The sequence below is a fragment of the Hypanus sabinus genome, chromosome 23 (assembly GCF_030144855.1).
Source record: "Hypanus sabinus isolate sHypSab1 chromosome 23, sHypSab1.hap1, whole genome shotgun sequence".
NCBI lineage: Eukaryota > Metazoa > Chordata > Chondrichthyes > Myliobatiformes > Dasyatidae > Hypanus > Hypanus sabinus.
In genome coordinates, this window is record NC_082728.1 from 8,204,967 (window position 1) to 8,226,900 (window position 21,934).

General features: G+C 40.0%; 1 protein-coding gene and 1 long non-coding RNA gene across 2 annotated transcripts in view; one reads left to right on the forward strand and one right to left on the reverse strand.

Annotated features, from left to right (window-relative positions):
- The window catches only part of helz (helicase with zinc finger), a 300,135-nt gene extending 287,090 nt beyond the window's left edge, over positions 1-13,045 (reverse strand). Inside the window, exon 1 of the mRNA XM_059948283.1 lies at positions 12,994-13,045. The gene's annotated coding sequence lies outside the window, so the exon portion shown is untranslated. The remainder of the gene's footprint in view (positions 1-12,993) is intronic.
- A 55-nt stretch (positions 13,046-13,100) lies between these two features.
- Positions 13,101-16,336, forward strand: LOC132380290 (uncharacterized). Its single transcript, XR_009507726.1, has 2 exons — positions 13,101-13,155; positions 16,193-16,336. It is a non-coding gene; the product is annotated as an uncharacterized LOC132380290 (long non-coding RNA).
- Positions 16,337-21,934: the final 5,598 nt, after the last annotated feature.

Below are 21,934 nucleotides of genomic sequence, written 5' to 3' on the forward strand. Positions count from 1 at the left end.
TGCAAGTAAGGAACAAAATATTGGGTTTGGTCTATAGATTCCCAAGCAACAGCAATCTAAACCATTGGATAAATCAGTAAACTTTAGGTGCATAATAGTGTGCAAATTACAGACCCAAGAGATTCTGCAGATGCTAGAAATCTTGAACAAGCAACACACTCAAAACATTGGCGGCAAGTCAGGCAGCATCAATGGAGGGGAAATAAACAGTGAATATTTCAGGCCAAGACCCTTCATGAGGATACGTTAAAGGTTTATTCCCCTCCACACAGGCTTCCTGCCTTACTGAGTTCTTCAGCATTGTGTGTATTATGAGAGTATAACACTTAATTTTTAAAGAATGCATAGTTTAAAATATATTCAAAAAGTGGTCCAACCACAGTAACAAGTTGTAGATAAGAGATGAAATGAAAATAACTACAATGTTGCCCGAGCCTGCTAAGCCTGAGAAATGCAAAAAAATTCCAATTTCAGAGGATCGAAAAAAAGGAAAATTACAATATCAGATTAATCCAACAATGAATAAAACCATCCTGTAAAAGTTTCTATACCTAAATAGAAAACTAGCCGAAGTGAATGTGGTTCCCTTGGAGTCATAGAACACTACAGCGCAGAAACAGGCCCTTTACCCATCTAGTCCATGCTGAATCATCAAGCTGACAACTCCCATTGACCTGCATCTGGACCACAGCTTTCCATACCCCTCCCATCCATGCACTTATCCAAATCTCTCAGACCTTTTTTACTGGCTGGTCCAGAACCTAAAGCGAACTTTGATAGTCTTCCTCACTATCCACTACACCTGTAATTTGGTGTCATCTGCAAATTTTCTGGTCCAGTTTACCACATTATCATACAGATTGTTGAAATAGATGACAAACAATAAAGGACCCAGCACTGATCCTTATGGCACATCATATAACAAAAGCCTCCAGTCAGCCTCATCTACTACCACTCTCTGGCTTCTAATCCAAAGTACTAATCCATCTTGAAGGCCGAGTGACTGAACCTCCTTGACCAACCTCCCTTGCGGGACTTTGTCAAAGTTCACGTAGGGAACATCCACTGTCTTGCCTTCATCAACTTATCTGGTAACTTTCTTGAAAAATTCTAAAAGATTAGTTAGACAAGACCTGCCACACACAGAGGCATGTTGACGATCCCTAATAGGTCACTGTCTATCCAAATACTTAAATATCCAGTCGCTTAGAATATCTACCAATATTTCCCACTACTTATGTCAGGATCACAGGCTTATCACTTCCTGGCTCATTCTTACAGCCTTTCGTAAACAATAAAACATTAGCTATTCTCCAATCTTCTGGCACAAAGATAAATTATGTTGGTCAATATGTAAATGGCAGAGAAATATACTTATTAAGTATGTTATCTCTCTATATCATGCAAAAATCTCCCTAAAATATTGAACAACAGGTCTTAAGTGTATTATCTGAAAAAATTATAATATTGATGAAAAATAACACTAGAGAAAAAGGGGAATGAAAGGCAATAAAGATGAAAGAATTTAAAGTGATGGCAATAAAAAAGAAAGTAAGATGAGGTTTATTTGTCAAATGTACATCAAAGCATGTAGTAAAATGCATCGTTCACATCAACAACCAACACTGTCCAATGGTGTGTCACGGGCAGCTCGCAAGTGACACCATGCTTTCGGCAGCAACATAGCATGCCTGCAATTTACTAACCCTCACCCATATGTCTCTGGGATATGAGGGGAATCCACATGGTTACAGGGAGAATGTACAAATTCCTTACAGACAGTGACGATAACTGAACCCTGATCTTCCAATCACTGGTGCTGTAAAGTGTTCTGGTAACTGCTATGCTATCGTGCATTGCATTACGAGGTAGTGGACTCATTGGTTGCCACCTTCCAAATTTCCATTGATCCAAGAACAATTCTCACAGATTAGAATTTAGCAAAAGTAATGTCATTAATTAAGAAAGGAGAGACAAGGAAACAGTTACCACTGGAAGGGATGTGGTAACAGGGAACATAGACCATAACAATTTCCCAGAGTCAACATAAACTTATTAAAAGGAAATTATATTTGATAAATTAGTTTTCATTTGTAACTGTAATTTTCAGGATAAGGGGAAAGTTATCGATGTGGTGTATTTAATCCTCAAGAAGTAACCACGAGGTTATTAAACAAACTAAGAGCCCAATATACTGATTATGGATTGATTAAAAGATTGGGCTGGACTCTTGACCTCACAATGTATCTCAATGTGGCCTTGCATCATTATTGACTGCTGTATTTTCTCTGTAACTTTAATTTTAATTCTGCAGTCAGCTGAGTCCTGGAGGGTCCCAGAACAAAAAGTCAGCTGTTTATTTCTTCCCATAAATACTGCCTGATCTGCTGATTTCCACTAGCATTCTGTGTATTATTCTGCATTCTGTTATTGCTTTCCCTTGTATTAACTTGAACTATTGCTGTAATGATCTATAAGGATGGCATGGAAAACAAAGCTTTTCCACTGTACTTCAGTACATGTGATAATAATAAACAAATTTACCAATTCAATGAATGGGATTAACTGAACTTTTTTCAAATTGGGAGGCTAACCAGCGGAATACCACAGCGATAGAAACCGGGGCAAATGCTGTTCGCTGTTTGTAATTAATGATCTCGTTGGCTGGACCAAGGAAGACCTGGACGTTTGCCCATGATACAAATCTGAGTAACATTCCAAGTTACAAGATACAAATGAGAGAAAATCTGCAGATGCTGGAAATCGGAACAACACACACAAAATGCTGGAGGAACTCAGCAGGCCAGGCAGCATCTATGGAAAAGAGTACCGTTGACGTTTCAGGCCAAAACTTTTCAGCAGGAAGATATATGCACTTTAGGAGGATCATAGAGTGACAGAATGAAGTTAATATAGGAAGAAGTTAAGTCATAAATATGAAGTCTCGATGAAGGATCTCAACCCAAAATATCAACAGTTTACTCCCCTCCACAGATGCTGCCAACATTTGGTGCCCATCTCAAGTGCCCTCAAATGGTTGTTGGGAGCTGCATTCTTGACCTAGTGAAGTGCTTCTGCTGAAAGTCTATCCATAGAACTGTAGGAGGTGAAGCTCCACAATGAAACCCAGGAAAGATGAAGGACTAGCATCCAAGTCAAGATGGTGCAGAACTTGGAGAAGAACCATCAGGAAGTGACATTCCCACACAACCATGCCTTAAAATGTGTTTTTGAGCAACCTGGCCAAGAAACAAAAATGCATTCAGTAGATAGTCAACAATACATTGGTGGAAGAGTAATGGCATACTTTAGAGTTGCTCATACTGCTCTCATCCAGGCATTTCCCTCCATAGATGGTCCTGACTTGCTGAGTACCTCTAGCATTTTGTGTTGCTCAAAATGTGAAGTCATCTACTTTGAGAGAAGCAAAACATTAACATTTAAATGTCAAGAGATTGAAAAGTGTTATATTAAAGTATTTGTTTGATGTAAAGCGAACATCCAGGTTACAGCAAGCAATTGGAATGGCAAGCAGAATTTTACTCTTTGTTACAAGAAGATTTGAGTAAAAGAGTAAATATCTCTTATCGCAATTGTACTGGGACCTGGTTGAGGCACACTAGATCATAAAACGTTCTGTTGGAGTGCAATTAGGCCATTCAGCCCATCAAAAGTGCTCCAACAATCATTGATTTACTTTCCCTCTGTACCCCATTCTCCTGCTTTCTCCCCATAACCTCTGACTCCCTGACTAATCAAGAACCTATTAACCTCCCTTTTAAATATACCCAATAACTTGGCCCCCTCTGCTATCTTTGGCAATGAATACCACAACCATGCTTTCTTATCATTACTGTCATCAGAAAGGAGGTATAAGAGACAGTCCCACACTACCATGTTCAACCATCAGGCTCTTGAACCAGTAGGAATAACTTCAAATATCCCAACAATGAACTGAATCCATAACCTATGGACTCACTTTAAAAACACTACAACTCATGTTTTCAATATTGATTGCTTACTTATTATTTTCTTTTTGTATTTGCAGTTTGTTGTCTTTTGCACATTGGTTGCTTGCCTGTCATGTGTGCTTTTTCATTAATTCTATGGTGATTTTTTCAATCTATGGTGAATACCTACAAGAAAATGATTCTTAGATGACGTAATTGAACTTTGAACAGATTCACCACCCTCTGGCTAAAGTAATTTCTCCACATCTCTGTTGTAAGGAGGCATCCTTCTTTGCTGTAGCTGTCCCCTCTGGTATGAGGTTTCACATACAGGTCGAGTCTCTAAACCTTAGAAATAAACTTGGAATAGACCAAGTCTGAAAATTATCAACATGATCGCTTCCTGGGACTGTCCCATGGGCAGAGATCAAGCTAAGTAGGCCTTTTCAAAAGCAATTTCATTGAAACATATATGATTATTATTACAGTTTATAAGGCTCATGGAGAATTGATGTTTTCCCTGGCTGAGATACTTTGGATCAATGCCAGCATTCTAAAAATAAGGGGCAACTGAGGACAGACGCAAATACTAACTCTCCAAACGGAGAGTAAATCTTTGGAATTCTCTATCCAATGGAGCTGCAGAGCTCAGTTACTACACATACTTAAGACAGATAAATAGATTTTTAGATATTAAGGGTTTGCATAGGAAAGCAACACTGACTAAATTGTGGAGTGAACCCGAAGGGCCTAACCCAACTTGCAGAATCTCATATTTTGGGCTCATAATTTCTAAACTTTTGAGGCTGTCACATCAATTAATTTACCCCCTTAGTTCCCAAGCCAAAAGCAATATTTTTTCATACAACATTGAACCCACAATATCAACGAAAGCAGTCCTAGATTCATATCAAAGCTGACCTTTATACTAGACCAACTTCTGATAAAATAAACATTAATGTAATGTTATGGGGAATATTATTCTATATTTAGACTAAAGCATCCATGTGGACTAAGGGCCTGAAAGAGTTTGGAAGTGTTTTGCTTCTGGAACTAAGCAGAGTGCAGGCAATACTAGATCTGGTATCGTTCAGCTCAATAAGATGAATTAACAACCTTACAGTGAAGGCACTGCAGCATGGAAGCAGTAATATGTCTGAACCCTAATGCAAGGGACAACAAAATGGATCCCAGACTAATATTTTAAACTTAAATAAAAGCAATTATCAGGGTGTGAAAGCAGAGCCAAGTAAAAATGAACTGCCAAAAAACACCCCTGAAATAGCTGTAATTCAAGCCTTGGTAGGGAGGGAGAGGGAGGGAGGGAAGGAGGGAGGGGGGGGGGGGAAGAGAGAGAGAGCAAGAGAGAGAGAGGAGAGAGAGAGGTTTAGGAAAATTACAATGATGGGCGAAAATGAAACGAACTGGGAGCTAGGGATTCTATTCAAGAGGCTTTAAAAAGGTCTTACATGACAACTGTTACTTTGCTTTCAATTTTCCAAAATGTCTTAGATTCAGGGATATTTCTATTATTATTATTCAAAAAGGAAGGGAGACAAGTCAGAATTACAAAACATCTGTCATGGCAAAAATGTCAGAAAGTATTAGAGGTATGACCCTGCAAAGAGGAAAAATTCAAAGAAATCAGGAAATATCAACAAGGTTTAGATGAAAGGAAAATGTGTTTAATCAATTTAGTGAAGCTCTTTGAAGTAAAATGTTCTATGGTTAAACATACCACATCAAATATGATTACAGAAAAAAGTAGTTCATGGTGAAGCAGATAATATATTGGTGTGGACAGATCGGCTGGATAACAGAAAACAGACAGGCAAGATATTGGATTTTTCTTTGGCTAGCAAAATGTGACAAATGCCATAGTGATTGATACTTGGGCAGCAAATTTTATTTGACATGAAGGAACTTAAGATGTGGTTGCTAAAGTTTCTGATAACAATTAGAATGAAAGCAAAATTGTGAACATCAAAATAGTCTACAAAAAGGTACTTAAGATATGTGAGTGTGCAAATAAATGGATCAAAATGCTGGGCAATACAAAAAGTGCCATTTTGCAAAAAAAATTAAAAAGCTAATAGATTACAGAACTCTGACCCGTGTTTCCTGGAAGATGATTTTAAGGTATGTAGGTCCAGAAAGTAATGAGAAAAGCTAACAAAATATTAGTACAGTGGATTCCAGTTAATTGGAACACATCAGCAGTACATTTTGGCCCAATTCAATGGTTGCAGCAATTAGCTGAAGTTTCACAGAAACAGTTACAAACGTATAAAAGAGACAAACTACTGTTTACTGACTAACAAATTATGTACTTGAATGAAATAAAGAACAAATTAGAACACTTACAATACCACACTACTATAAAACTGCACAAGCTCAATAATGAGCCCCAGCAAAGATGAAGGACCAGTATCCAAGTCAGGGTCATGCACAAGGAGAGGAACCTGTAGGCGGTGATGTTTCCTTGCATCCTTCTTGGTGGGTCAGGATGCTAAGTTTGCTTTTCAGCAAATTAACTTAGAACAGATTGCCATCAGCTCATTTTTTTCTGCTGCGACATATGTATACAAAACACACACAACAGAAGGATATTTGTCCCACTTCATTCTGAGACAGAATCTAAACTAGAAGTTCCAGGAAACTGTGTATGACAAGGGGGTTTTCTATTACTTTCCAATTGTCTGCATCACATTATGTATATAATCCACAAAAGTGCTGAGAAATTATCTGCAAAGCCATCACCCACATATTTCAAGAACAATCAGAGATTGCCAAAAACTAACCTTTTAGACATACAATTTAAAACAACACACATTATTCCTTTTGTAGTCCCTCACTTCTGTGCATTATTTATTATAGAAGCCTGAATGTAATATTACAGGAGAGGGATGTGGATTGTCCATGTGGCTTTCAATCCGATGACCAAAGTAGAATTACTGCAGCTGATTTTTCAAGACTATACAAAGATGTCTTATTCAACTTTAGGAGTCCTTCTTGTACTAGTTCTACAATTCACTGCCTTCCAAAGAGAAATCTGGATTTTTTTTCCAAAAGACAACTCAGAAATCAATCAAAATTGCTATGATGGAGTTTAATTACACAGGGAAAACATTATGTTTCAATTTTAATCAAGATTGACGGGGCAACAGGGTGGTGTAATACTACTGCAGCACCAGCAGCCTGGGTTCAATTCCACCGCTGTATGTAAAGAGTTTGCACATTCTCCCTTTGACCATGTGGGTTCCCTCCAGGTGTTCCCTCATTCCAATGATGTTCAGATTAGTAAGTTAACAGGTTACGTGGGTGAATTTGGACAGGATTTGCACATTGGGCCTTTTACTGTCCAGCGTCTCTAAATCAATCAATACTACATGGATGTAACAAATTTTACAGCTATTGCTCTTTGGCAAATCCCTTAAACTACTCATACAATATTACCCATAAGTAATATCTCAACATTTTCATCAGATTTACCAATGCAACAGTTACTGAATTTAGATGCATGATTTACCAAGAACATAGAGAAACAACAAAAAATCTCTTTGGCAACCATTAACAGAGCGCATTTAATGCACCCCAAGATGATTCAAAGGAATATTATCAGAGTTAATTAAGATGACCAATTAATTAAGAAAGCAGAAGACCATTTTTGAGATGGTTGAGGAAGAGCATTGTTGAGGAAGCAAGTTTTCAGAACTGTGTTAATAAAATAAGTAGAGAATTTTGGGGAGAGAATTCCAGAGCTATGTTATAGGTTTATTCAGCATTTCCTCGTGATGCTTAGTTTTAGGCCTAATATCAATAGAGAATTTTCAGAAAAAAAAGTTTTGGAAACAAGCTTCAAAAGACAACATTATTGTACATTTGACAATTCAGTCAATTACAAAACACAAATGCATAATCAAGAACACTCCTGTGGTTCAATGTTGCAAGCACGGATGAGGTAAAAAGTGGCGGCAAAAGCATTAATACATTTTTACAATTAATCCTACAATATCACAGATTTTAAAAAGGGCACTATTAAACATTTTAATATTTCTTCACTCTTTGTAGTTTTCTGCAAAGTGATAGCAAAATTACTGTGTTGTCCTGAATGTAATTAATCCACGCTGTATGATGCAGGTAAAATGAACAGAAAACAAGAAACTTCAATACGGTTTACATTTCTGGATGAAGCTTGTCCACCTCAAATTATTTTCATCACTGTATCCAGACTTTCAACCAATAGTATTTCAACCTCTTTCATAGGTTTTATCTGGACAGAATTTTTAAACTATGTTGTACAAGTAAAACCTGATGCTACTTCATGCTTTATATGGCTCACTGCCACAAGAAGTTCATTCAATCAAATGAAAACTTGTGTTATAAGCCAAATGACATTGCAAGAGAAAGCCTGCACTAATTTCAGAGAGTACTTTCTTGGCTGTAATGTATCGAACAAATAAAGAGGAGATGGAAGATGGCGGTAAGAGGTATCTTGGTGGAGACAGTATGGGGAAAGGAGAAACTGAAGAACTGCAAAACACAGGACACAAAGAACAAAAGCAAAATACAACAACAGCTATTGAAAGCAGGAATAGAAAGTAGTAGAGAAAAGAGAGACTTTATAATTCTGACTTGAAAACTGGGGAAAATACACAAGTAAAAATAAATTCACAAATCACTGTAAAACTGCAGAGAGCTCAAAACACCTGCTCAATGACAAAGTAATACTGAACTCAAGGAAACTATACCTGGTTTGACAAATACACATGTTAAAACACATCCCAAGCATTATGTGGATACATCCTGCACTGTATGCACAGAATTTCTTCATCCTTTTTCAACTATTCCCATCTACGCAGCACCTCTAACAAAACATGCCGATATACTTCACAGAATGAGAATAAGGCACAGAAGATGGGCAACTGCATCATGCCAGCCAGCCAGCAAATGAGCCACTTTAATCACAGTCTGGGAAAAAACATTGATCATCCAAGCATCTTTCCACCAGCCTTCCAAGAAGAGAGTTACAGACTCTCAGTACTGTTTAGGTACACGTACCTTATTCTCATCTAATCTTTCCACCAATTAGCAGATTTTAACCTTTAGTTATCAATCTCTCTCCAAAGAGGAAAAGGATGTACCTTTCCACTGCTCAATCAAAAATTTCCCCACCATTCTTGTTCCAAAGCAAATCACCCAAGTTCACCTTTTCAGGTGTGCCACTGAATAAAATAATGATGCAGAGTCATGCAAGTATTAGAACTAAATGTGAGGTCAAATGTTTAAAGAGAACAGGAATTAAAAACTGTCTTGAAGAGGGGAAATTTAAGGCAGGGAATTTCAAAGCCAAAAGCCTTCAAAACTGTTGATGTGGTTGTCAATGGGAAATTCTCAAGTTGCCAAATTAACAAAGCAGTTATTTTGATAGAAAACATGGCTGGAATACATGACAGCAAATAGTCAAGGTGTTGATTAAGCTGACAACTGAGGCCAGCATTGGTTGAAAAGCACAAAAGTAAAAGCTACTGTGTGGCTGAATTTTAGGGCAGATATCTCAATTTCATATTTGACCTTGGATGCTCCCAATGTGCAATCTGAATATGTTCTCATTTTCTGTACCATCTTACATCAGAAATGAGGCAGCAATCTAAAGCTACGGTACCCTGTTGCTTACAAGACAAAATAGACTATTTCCAGTTCTTTAAGAAATATCTGAATCACAAATGTTCATAGTCATACTTAAAACAAAATCAAGAGTTACAGGTTGTGTTTCTTAAATTAAGAGGCATACCATACTCAACAATTCGTTACAAATTTACAAAGATCAGTTAACTTTAAGGTTTTAGCTAACTTGATATTTTAATCATCTTCCATATAGTTTTTGTTCCCCCTCCCTATCATGGTGAAAGTCAAACAAAATGCAACACAGAAATATGTCCCATTGAACATCTTTACATTCAATGCATTCTAGAGAAAACATCACTAGCTTAGGCTTCATTTACCATTTTGCTGATCATCTCTTACTAATCACTAAATTGGCAGCAAAGAATAAATTTAATTAATATTACCTAATTCTGCTTCTTGATTCCAACTATTTTGAGTATGGAGAGTAAACGTGTTGAGCTTCAGCACAAGGGACACTGAGGTTAAAACAATATAGTATTGGAGTTCTCAGATCACTTCATGGGGCTGTGATTTCTGATCTCTCCCCACAAAAATGGACAGAACACAAGGAGAAAATAGTCAAAGAAAAACCACCTTTGATAGTTTTGAGCAGAGGATGAGGGATGAGGAGCTAGGAGGGTGGAGGCAATGACAAGGTACAGGTGCTCCAGAAGAAATGTACAGGCACAAATCATGAACAAATTAAGCAATTTATTGACCAGTGAGTCAATGAATACACAACATGAAACCGTCCCAAACCCGACACAGTAAGATAATCATTCTCAATTATGGTCCCAGCTGAGGTGGCAGATGAGTACATTATAATTGGTCTCAATAATTCTTCAGTTTAGCAACAGCAAGTACAGTGGAGCACCAATGTTATGTCAGAGTAATACGATGCTGATTCATGGGCTTAATTGCATGTCATGAAAGCAAGCTAACAGAAATCAGTTCTTTGCCAGGAAAGGATCAGTGGGGAAATGAAGAAACAGGAAGACAAAAATTCAACATCAACCACAAACACACTTCCGCAGTAACTGGTTAAAGAGCCAATTTCAAAAGCACTGAGTTACTTCACCTGCACACAGGTGGAGAGTGCAGTTCAAACATCTGTTTTACAAGCTGCAAATGGTTCCTCTTATGGACATGAACAAAACACTAAGGTTCTACTCTTACATGAGTTATGAATACCCATTAAATCACTGAGCAGGCAAACATTTGGAGGCACTTCCACAAATACAACTAATAAAGACTGCTTGCAGTGGTCAGAAGCAAAGGACTCTCGCACTTGGGGACAACCAAAGCAGCAGAAATAATGAATTTGTTAAAAATTAGTCCTTAACAAATTATTGCACTCTGCATATTAAAATATTTATGTAACATAAACTATTCCCAAGCATTATGTAAAAAAAAAGACATTTATAATATTTCAAAGTGATGGCAACCAGAATATAAGGTAGTCAAATGCAGGGTCAAAAGGCAGAGATGTAATAGAAGAAAACAGGAATGCTGGAGAAGTGAAGGAGAAGCAAAAGTTCACAGAGTGTAAACACACATCCCCAACTTCTAAACATCAAGTCCTTTCAACTGTTTGAAAATATGTGCAAAATCATCAACAAAATGGCTGGGAAAAAGAATTAGGCATTCTCTCTTCTACCACCCCACCTCCTGTTTACTGGACAGAAGATACAAAAACCTGGTTCAGTCTATCTCACTGTTAGAAGACCACTGAACGTAACTCGTTTCAAAATCTACCTCAATGTGGCCTTGCACTTTCTTGCTTGCTTGGACTGCACTTTCTCTGTAACAGTAACACTTTATTCTGCATTCTGTTGTTGCTTTTCCCTTATCACTGTATTACCTCAAAGTCTGGTGATGAAATGTGTAGAAATGGCATGCAATACAGATTTTTTTTAAACTGTATCCCAGTGTGTGTGGCAATAATAAACCAATTTCACCAAGTTGGCAGCATGCAATTTTAAGTGCTTAAAATAAATAATGTCACTCACTCAGATATGTGGGAGGCAGGGCAAAATCAATAGAAATTCAAGATTTGCACTGTTAGATCTAAAAAAGCATTAATATATTTGAAGATTAACAAAGAGACATCTTGTTTAAAAATGTGAAAAGAAACACAAATGTATTGATTGATTGGTTTATTATTTTCACATGTACTGAGATTCAGTACAACATGTCTTGCCAACTCGCCATACAGATCAATTCGTTACAATTGTGTACTGAGGCAGACCAAGGGAAAAGTACAGAATAAAGTGTAAGGTTGCAGACAAAGTGCAGTGTAGGTAGACAGCAAGGTGCAAGGACAAGGGAGATTGCAAGGTCAAGAACATTTTCTCATTGCTGATTGCAATCATCAGGTTAGTTACTTGACAAGTTACTGTTGGACTCTATCAGTGGTGATATGATAGGATTGGTAATGGATTCCTACTCAGAACAAGTGTGCAAGCCAGATGTTGTTCTGTGCCTGCACGAAAAGCCAGAAAAGAACTTAATAGCTATTTCTTAAATGGAAGAACAGGGTGGCAAAACAGGTAAAGCAAAACAGAATCATCAGTGTTAAAATCAGGTTTATTATCATTGACATACATCATTAAAATGTGTTGTTTTACAGCAGCAGGACAGGACAAGACAAAAATAACAATTTACAAAAACAAATGAAGAGTGTAAAACACAAATAACAAGGTAGTGTTCTGTACCATTCAGAAATCTGAGGGAAAGAAGCTGATCTTGAAACGTTGAGTGTGACACAAGACTGCTATGGAAAAACCTACTTTACATAAGTGTCATTTACATGCCATAAAGTTATTATTCTTTGGTAACGAACTTGATAAGTGCGGAGTATTAATGGTGTGTTCCAGTTGTAAACAAGCAATGTTCCCATTATCAGATTCACAGATTAAGGAGTATGACTTACTCCTGCTCTCTCCCCTTCAGCCCACAGACACAGTCCTAACCCTGGCTCTCATTCTACCCCCACTCCTACCCTTAGGTGCCTGCATTGACTCCCACCGCCCCCTCCCCCTCTTGTTTACACGTTACACACTCTGGCCGAGACAGGCGGAGAGCGGACAGTTGCAGAGGCTGAGATGACTCCGAGGCCGGGCAAGTCGGCGCTGGCGGCTCCCGGGCCTGCGGAACCGGGTCTGGGATTCAGACGGCGGCCACCCCGCTGCCCCCATCCCCCGCCTCCCGTTCAAACAACAACAGACTGACAGCTGCCGCCCGCCCACCAGATGGTGGCGGGCCGCCTCCACGCGCCTCGCTACTGCCCCTCCGACACCCCTCGCGTGTCTTCCCGGCGGCGGCGGGAGAGTAGCGAGCACCAGGCCGGCGTAATTGGACACAACTCCGCACCTACCTTCCCCTTCACTTTTGCGCCATCTTGGATCCACTTGTCAGCGTCCCCCAACGGCATTGTGGGTAATTGACCTTCGGTCACGCCTCCTTTGCCTGGCACTGCGCATGCGCCGCCGCCTCTTCCCTTCCCCCCCGGACGGTAGGGGAGATGGGATTTGAACAGGTAGGAGTGTAGAGGTGTTAACACCTGGGTGTCAAATGCAGGGTGGAAAGGTTTCCATAACGGGAGGAGCAACATCTGGAAGGTTCAGAGTAAATTTATTATCCAAGTATATATATGTCATCATATACAACCCTGAGATTAATTATCTTGCAGGCATACTCGGTAGAATAATAACCATAATAGTCTCAGTGAAGATTGCACCATCTTGGGTTCAACCAGTGCACAAAAGGCAACAAAATGCAAATACAAAAAGAAAGAAATAATAACAAATGAATAAATCAGTAATAAGTATGGAGAACATGTGATGAAGAGCCCTTCAAAGTGAGTCAAAAGGTTGTGGGAACATTTCGGGGATGAGGCAAGTGAAGTTATCTCCTTTCGTTCAAGAGCCTGATGGTTAAGGGGTAATAACTGTGCCTGGACCTGGTGATGTGGGTCCTGAGGCTCCTGTACCTTCTTCCTGATGGCAGCAGCAAGAAGAGAGCATGGCCTGGGTGGTGAGGATCACTGATGATGGATGCTGATTTCCTGGGGCAACACTCCACTGTAGATGTGCTCAATGGTGGGGAGGGCTTTACCTATGTTGGACTGGGCCATAGCCACTACTCTTTGTAGGATGTTTCATTCAGAGGCATTGGTGTTTCCATACTCAGTTTGATACAGCCAGTCAGTATATTCTCTGTTGTACATCTGTAGAAGTTTGTCAAAGTTTCAGATATCATGCCAAATCTTCGTGAACTCCTAAGGAAGTTGAGGCGCTGCCATACTTTCTTCGTAATTGCACTTACGTGCTAGGTGCTGGACAGGTTCCTCCGAAATGATAACTCCTAGGAATTTATTGAGGAAGTTAAAGGTTGAGGAGTATCACCCGGATGCAGAGAGAGTGAGTAGTAGCTAGGATGAAGCAGCAGTTGGTGAGGGGACAACTCATGATGCAGATCGAGAGATCTCATAAAATTACTGACATTACCACATAAGAAGGCCCATGGAGTTCATGTCATTCTCAGTGGAACAAGCCAGTCAACCCTATTCTTTTCCTATTTTCCTTTTGAAATAATTGATTTTTTTAAAGACTAGCTTTAATTTGTAACATGTATATCGAAACATGCAGTAAAATGCATTTTTTGCATCAAATCAAATCAACAAGGATTCTAATGGACAGCCAGCAAGTGTCGCCACGCTTCTGGTGCTAACATAGCATTCCCATAACTAACTAATCCTAACCTGTGGGAGGAAACCAGAGCACCCAGATAACAGAGGATAACCTAGATCATGAGGATAACATTCAAACTCCTTACAGCCAATGGCAGGATAATTGTTTCTATCAGTCCTGTGGGCATTGAGTTCAAGGTCATGACTGTATGCAATGTTAAAAAAATAAATTGATCTTCACATTACTCCTCTTTATTTTAACCAAAACCTGAAAATCTACATCTCCTAATCCTTGTACTAAAGCTGATGGCAAAAGCTTTACTTTGCCTACAATTGTATATCTAAATCTATCATAATCCTGGACACTTTTACCAAATCTGCTCTCAACCTCCTTAGTTCTACGAAGAACACACTCAGCTAAAATCCTATACCCCCAGGTCCAAAATTCAAAAGTTCAAAGTAAATTTCTTATCAAAGCATATGTATGTCACTTTATATAACCCTGAGATTCATTTTCTTGTGGCAAATACTCAATAAATCTATAGAATAATAACCATAACAGAATCAGTGAAACACTATGCCAAAATGGGTGTTCAACCAGTGTGCAAAAGACAACAAACTGCAAATATAAAAAAGAAAGAAATAATAATAATTAATAAATAAGCAATAGATATTGAGAACAAGAGATGAAGAATCCTTGAAAATGAGTCTATAGGTTTCAATAAAGGGGCAAGTGAAGTTATCCCCTTTGGTTCAAGAGCCTGATGGTTGAGGTTAACTGTTCCTGAAGACAGCCAGTGTTGTAGTGGCATCAGCACTGGAATTTGAGGCAAATTGTCTGGGTTTGAATCCGGTCAGCCCCTTGTTTGTCTGGGTTTGAATTCGATCGAGCTAGTAAATTGGCCTTGTAATAACAGGCGAGTGCTAAGGAATCAGCAAAAAATGCTGCTTCATGCACCACAAGACGTGTAAAAGAACAACAACAACTGTCCTTGAACTTGGTGGTGTGACTCCTGAATGTACTGAACCTTCTTCCTGATGGGAATAGTGAGAAGACAGCATGTCCTGAATGGTGGGGAACACTGATGATGGACGCTACTTTCCTGTGACAGCATTTCATGTATATGTTCTTAGTGGTTGGGAGGGCTTTACCTGTGATGGACTGGATTCTATCCACTATTGTTTGTAGGATTTTCTTTTCAAGAGCATTGGTGTTTCCATACCAGGCTGTATTGCAGCCAGTCAAAATAGTTTCCACTACACATCGATAGAAGTCTGTTGAAGGTTTAGATGTCATGCTGAATCTTTACCAACTCCTAAGGAAGTAGGGGCAATACCGTGCTTTCTTAGTAATTGCACATAAACTGGGCCCAAGACAGGTCCTCCAAAATGATAACATCAAGGAATTTAATGTTCTTGACCCTCTGCACATCTGATCCTCCGATGCAGGTGAGGTTCATGCATCTCCTCTGAGATACCATATCCTTTCTAAAGTGCATTGAGAAAACATGGACATAGTCACTGTTATTACACTTCAACCATCAGGCTCCTGAATTAACTTGGATAATGTTGCTCACCTCAACACTGAACTGATTCCACAACCTGCAGACTCACTTTCAAGGACTCTGCAACTCGGGGGGCGTGGGGGGGATGTTATTTGTTTGTTTATTTATTTACACAGTTTGTGTTCTTTTTCACATTGGTTGTTCGTCAGCCTTTGCAATTTTTCATTAATTCTTTTGTATTTCTGTTTTACTGTGAATGCAAGAAGATGAGTATCAGGGTAGTATATGGTGACATATATGTACTATGATAATAAATTTACTTTGAACTTTTTTGAAGCCATAATTTGATCTTTGCTGACAATGTCTTTCTTATTCCACAGGCCTCGTGTTGTTGTGTTGTACAGAATGTAGTCGAAAGCCCAATGGATAACATCGACTGCATTCCCTTCATCAATCTTCTCCGCTCCCTCAGCAAAAAATTATGTAAATTACACAAATACAGTCTGTCTTTTTTTTTTATTTAACTCATTGTTTTGTGTCTTTGCTCACTTTTTTCCCCCCGGTGACAATTTACAAAGCCACTCTCTCCATTGATGTTAAACTGATTGACCTTTTGATCTGCCTCAAACACTTTTTGTACAAATGCCATATCTGCCATTTTCTGATCTCATGGCACTTATCCCATAAAAAAGAAATACTGGAAGTCTGCAGTTACCTCCACCTTCATTTCCGTTTCGATATATAAGCAATCCAGATGAGGGGATGTCTTCAATGTAAGCACAGTAAACCTTTATGGTAGATTCTATCAGTTATTCATCAGTCATTTCTCCCATCCCCACATCTAGCATTCTGGTCTGGATCCTTATTTCTTAAAAACATCAAATCAAAAATGATCAGCACAGTAGTGTAGTCTGTCCTCTCTGTCTATGCCTCTCATAATCTTGTAAACCACTGTCAGATCTCCCCTCAGCCTCCGGCACTCCAGAGAAAGCAACTCAGATTTATCCAACCACTAGTGATAGCACGTGCCCTCTAAACCAGGCAGCATCCTGGTAAACCTCTCCTGCACCCTCCTCAAAGCCTCAACATCCTTCCTGTAATGAGGAGACCAGAAATGTCCACAATACTCCAGATGTGACCTAGCCAGAGTTTTCAAAAGTTGAGACATAACCTGCCAACTTTTCAATTCAATGCCAAAACTATCAAAGGCAATCATTCCATAAGCCTTCTTAACCACCATATTGACCTGGTGTGGCTACTTTTATTTATTTATTGAGATACAGCACGGATTTGGCTCTCTCAGCCCTTAAAGCCACACTGCCCAGCGACCCCCCCAATTTAATGCTAGCCGAGTCATGGGACAATTTACAATGACCAATTAACCTACCAAGCAGTAGGTCTTTGGACTGTAGAAGGAAACCAGGCACCCAGAGGAAAGCCACACAGTCATGGGAGAATGTACAAACTCCTTCCAGGCAGCAACGGGAATTGAACCTGAGTCACCTGTACTGTAAAGCATTGTGCTAACTACTACGTTACTATGCTGCTATGAACTTGGATCCAAAGGTCACTCTGCTCAACAACACTGTTAAGCACCTTGTTCTTAACAGTGTGCTGTCTCCTTGCTTTTGCCCGACCGAGGTGCCATACTTCACATTTATCTGGGTTAAACTCTATCTACCATTTCTCAGCCCATATCTGCAATGGATCTATATCATGCTGTATTCTTTGCCTACACTAGTCTCCTACACTATCCACAATTCCACCAATGTTGGTATCATCTGCAAATTTACTAATCAACCCATCTACATTTTCATTCAGGTCATTTATATACCACAAGTGGTAGAGGTGTTAGTACAGATCCCTGCGGACCACCACTAATCACAGACCTCCAACTAGAACAAGTCCCTTCAACCACTGCTCTCTGTACTCTGTGCGCAAGCCGATCCTAAATCCAAACAGCCAATTCACTGCGGACCCTATGCATCTTAATCTTCTGGATTAGCCTCCCATGATGGATTTTGACAAATGCCTTTCTAAAATCTATATAAACAACATCCACTGCCCTACCCTCATCAGTCTCTCTTGTCATCTTGTCAAAAAACTCTCAATCAAGTTGGTAAAGCACGACCTGCCATGCACAAAGCCATGATCTGCTTAATTAAACAATGGGTCTCCAAATGCTTATACATTGTATCCCTAAGAATTTTCTCCAGCAATTTCTCTGCAACTGACGTGAGGTTCACCAGTCTATAGTTACCAGGATTTTACCTTGTTCTCTTCTTAAATAGAGGTACAACATTAGCCATTGATGGTCCCCTGGGATCTCACCTGTGGCTAGACAGGACACGAAGATATTTTCAAAGGCCCAGCAATCTTGTCTCTTACATCCCTCAATAACCTGGGGACTTAACCACCTTAATACTCATTAGGAGGCCCAATACTTCCTCCTCCCTGATTTCTAAATGTCCTAACATATTTATACACTCAGCATTGATCTCCTGGTCTTCCATATTCTTTTCCTTGGTAAATACTGAAGCAAAGTACCCAATGTACCTCACTCATGTTCTCTGCACCCAAGGAAATGTTCTCCCCTTTATCCTTGAGTGGTCCCACCATCTCCCTAGTTATGCTCTTACTCTTGATGTATGTATAGAATGCCTTGGGACTCACCTTAATCCCACTTGCCAAGGACTTTTCATGGCCCTTCCGGGCTTTCCTAATTCCCTTCTTCAGGTCTTTTCTAGCTTCATTATATTCCTTATGTGCTTTGTTGGATCTTAACTTCCAAAGTTTTACATACTTTTCACTTTTCTTCTTGACGAAATTCATTGCTTCTCAAGGTTCCATCCCTGTCCTTCTTTCTAACAGGAGTATACCTTTCCTGTACTCTGTGCTTTAACTTTAAACTCCTTCCACATGTCTGATGTAGACTTGCCAGAGAAAAATTGTTAACACTTCTTTGTTCCTGCTTAATGACCTCGTAATTTGCCTACTCCAATTTAAAACTCTCCCATAAGGATCAGACCTATCCTTATCTGTTGCTACCCTGAAATTAAGGAGTTGTGGTCACTATTCCTTAACTGTTCACCCACTGAAAGGTCAGTCACCTCTGGCCAGACTCATTACCCAACACCAGGTCCAGTACAGCCCCTCCTCTCATTGGACCATCTACATATTGATTTAAGAAACCTTCCTGGATACACTTAACAAATTCTGCCCCATCTAAACCCCTTACACTAAGAAGGTCCCAGTTTATATTTGGGAGGTTGAAATCCTCCATGACAACAATTCTATCATTTTTACTCATTTCCTTAATCTGATTATGCAAAAAGATAGGTCTGGTCCATTCTAAATCGGAGAAAGGCTAAGTTGATGGTATCAGAAATTATCTGGCAAGTGGCAACAGTGTACTTGGTAAGTGGGAGGCCTTCAAAAACAGAATTCTGAGAGTACAAAGCTTGTATGTGCCTGTCAGAATAAAAGAGTAAAAGGGAAAGATAACAAGTGCAGGGACCTTGGTTTCCAAGAGATATTGAGGCCCTGGATAAGAAAAAACAGGAGGTGCATAGCAGGTAGAGGCAGGTAGGAACAAATGAGGTGCTCGTGGAGTACAAGAAATGCAAGAGAAAGCTTACGAAATAAATCAGGAAGGCTGAAAGAAGGGATGAAGTTGCTTTAGTAGACAAGGTGAGGGAGAATCCTAAGGGATTCTACAGATATGTTAAGAGCAAAAGGACTGCAAGGGACAAAATTTGTCTCCTAGAAGACCAGAATGGTAATCCATGTGTGGAGCCAAAACAAATGGGGGAGATCTTAAACAAGTACTTTGCATCTCTATTTACTCGGGAGATGGATACAGAGTCTACAGAAGCAACATTAACTTCAAGGACCCTGTACAGATTACAGAGGAGGAGGTTTTGCTACCCTGAGGTAAATCAGGGTGGATAAATCCCCAGGGTCTGGCGGGTGTAATCCCAGACCCTACGGAGGCAAGTGCAGAGGTCCCAGCAGGGAAATTTAAAACTTCCTTAGTGACCGGAGAAATACCAGAGGATTGGAAGATATCCAATGTTGTTCTGCTGTTTTTAAAAAAGGCTCTAATCAGGCTCACTCCTGATGAAGGGTTTTGGCCTGAAACGTCGTTATTACCCCCTTCCATTGATGCTGTCTAGCCTGCTGAGTTCTGCCAGCATTTTGTGTTTTTTATTTATTTCCAGCATCTGCAGATTCACTCGTGTTGCCTCTAAACATAATTATAGGCCGTGAGTCTGATATCATTTATGGGAAAGTTATTGGAAGGTATTCTCAGGGACCGAATGTTTAAGTATGGACTGATTAAGGATAGTCAGCATGGCTGCCTGCATGGTAGGTCATTTCTAAGAAATCTTATAGAAATTTTCAGGGAAGTTATCAGGCCGTGGATGTTGTCTACTGGTCAAGAAAGTTCAGTCGTTCAGCATTCAAGATGATGTAGTAAATTGGATTAGATGTTGGCTCTGTGTGAGAAGCCAGAGAGTGGTAGTGGAGGCCTGCCTCTCTGATTGGAGGCCTGTGACTAGTGGTGTGCTGCAGGGATCGGTGCTGGGTCCTTTGTTGTTTGTTATCTATATCAATGATCTGGTTAATAATGTGGTTAGATTGGATCAACAAATTTGTGGATGACACCAAGATTGGGGGTGTAGTGGACAGTGAAGATGGCTGTCATGGCTTGCAGAGGGATCTGCATCAGCTGGAAAAATGGGCTGAAAAATGGCAGATGGAATTTAATGCAGACAAGTACAAGGTTTGGCACTTCGGCAGGACCAACCAAGGCAGGTCTTACACAGTGAACGGTAGGGCACTGAGGAGAAGAGCATCTGGGCATACCAGTCCATAATTCATTGAAAGTGTTATCACAAATAGGTAGGGTTGTAAAGAAAGCTTTTGGCATATTGGCCTTCATAAATCAAATTACTGAGTACAGAAGATGGGATGATACATTGAAGTTGTATAAGACATTGTTGAGGCCTAATTTGGAGTATCGTGTGCAGTTTTGGTCACCTACCTACAGGAAAGATGGAAACAAGGTTGAAAGAATGCAGAGAAAATTTACAAGGATGTAGCCCAGGTCTGGAGCACCTGAGTTAGAAGAAAAGATTGAATAGGTTAGGATTATATTCTTAAGAACGTAGAGGATTGAGAGGAGATTTGATGAAGGTGAAACCCCACTGGTTTCCTTGGCTGCGTAAGTCTGGGGAAAACACCCTCCAGTCCCACCCCCATGAGATTGAGGCAGCTCTCCCACCCCAAGCCCCGGTTTGTGTGGATGGTGTGTAATTTGCAACCCTGTTACAACTCAGTGCCAAAAACGACAGACAGCACACTGCATATGATTAAGGGAATTATATTTATGAATCTTAACTGAAGAGTGAGTAAAGAAAAGAAAAAAAAAAAACAAAAAGGGCCCATTATAATGAAACAGTCAAATGGGCACCAGTTTGATCTCAATTCACCAGTCCCCAGTCGATCCCACTGCCCAGCTCCATCGAATCAGGATCCCCCCACCGGGTCATATCCTACGACCAGTTCTCTCCAATGCCTTCTCTCCTCATCTCAAGCTGAACAAAGGACCTAGCTCACATTCCAAAGCACCCGCTATCTCTAACCATAACCCAAACACTGCTTCTACAGAGAAACCATCACATTAGAAAATAGACAAAAGGCAGTTGGTGCAGGAGTAGGCCATTCGGCCCTTCTAGCCAGCACCGCCATTCGCTGTGATCATGGCTGATCATACACAATCAGTACCCCGTTCCTGCCCTCTCCCCATATCCCTTGACCCCGCTAACTATAAGAGTTCTATCTAACTCTCTCTTGAATGCATCCAGAGACTTGGCCTCCACTGCCTTCTGGGGCAGAGCATTCCACATATCCACCACTCTCTGGGTGAAAAAGTTTTTCCGCATCTCTGTTCTAAATGGCCTACCCCTTATTCTTAAACTGTGGCCTCTAGTTCTGGACTCACCCATCAGCAGGAACATGCTTCCTGCCTCCAGTGTGTCCAATCCCTTAATAATTTTATATGTTTCAATCAGATCCCCTCTCATCCTTCTAAATTCCAGTATATACAAGCCCAGTCG